Genomic DNA, 738 nt, shown 5'->3' on the forward strand with positions numbered 1-738 from the left:
TGCTTTGATTTTTTTACAAACCTGTATACGTTCATTAAGTGTTAATACCACAATAGAAGACCGGGAAATTGATTGCTTAATATTTTGATGAATAAAAGCAATTGTTCACACAGAATTCAAGCCCCCCCTTCCCAACCCCTGTTCTCCTCCCAAAACAGGAACCACTCTTAGACTGAACCTCATGCACATTTGGCCGCGGGTTACTACTGGTTTCAGATCAAGTCCTTCTGTATCAATTTTGGGGTTTTGTTAGAGAGAGGTTGTGAGAGTTCCTCCACTCCTCGAGGTACAATTGGGTGGCTCGATCAGAGATTTTGCTTAATCTTGACATGGATTAAGCGCACAGAGATAAAGTGAATCCACTTGCCAGTGTAACTCGTATGCTCAGGTTACTGGTGAGGTCCAATCTTTGTTTAGTCTCAACACTGTTTTTGACTCGAACGACTAGTCGCGACAAGTCGACGAGTCACAGCTGGCATGTCAACTTGACTAGTTGGCTGAGTCGAGCGACTCAATCAACTAGTTGTGGTTTTTGAGTCGAATGAGTCAATTTGGCCCCACTTGTCATATTTTTTTTCTAACCGCCCTGGAAACCTAGATCGCCCAGTCCCCTCCCCTTCTTCGGCCCAAACTTCTCTTTCCTCCCCTGGTTGCCGTCGGCTGCTGCAGGTCTGCTCCTCCCCTGGTAACTCTCATGTCGACTAGTTGACCTTGAGTCTTGACTAGTCCGTCCGTCCG

General features: G+C 46.2%; 1 protein-coding gene across 1 annotated transcript in view; it reads left to right on the plus strand.

Annotated features, from left to right (window-relative positions):
- Nucleotides 1–738, plus strand: part of LOC119291535 (F-box/kelch-repeat protein At1g55270-like) — a 10,406-nt gene that overhangs the window by 4,310 nt on the left and 5,358 nt on the right. The window lies entirely within an intron of this gene.

The sequence above is a fragment of the Triticum dicoccoides genome, chromosome 4B (genome assembly GCF_002162155.2).
Source record: "Triticum dicoccoides isolate Atlit2015 ecotype Zavitan chromosome 4B, WEW_v2.0, whole genome shotgun sequence".
NCBI classification, from domain to species: domain Eukaryota; kingdom Viridiplantae; phylum Streptophyta; class Magnoliopsida; order Poales; family Poaceae; genus Triticum; species Triticum dicoccoides.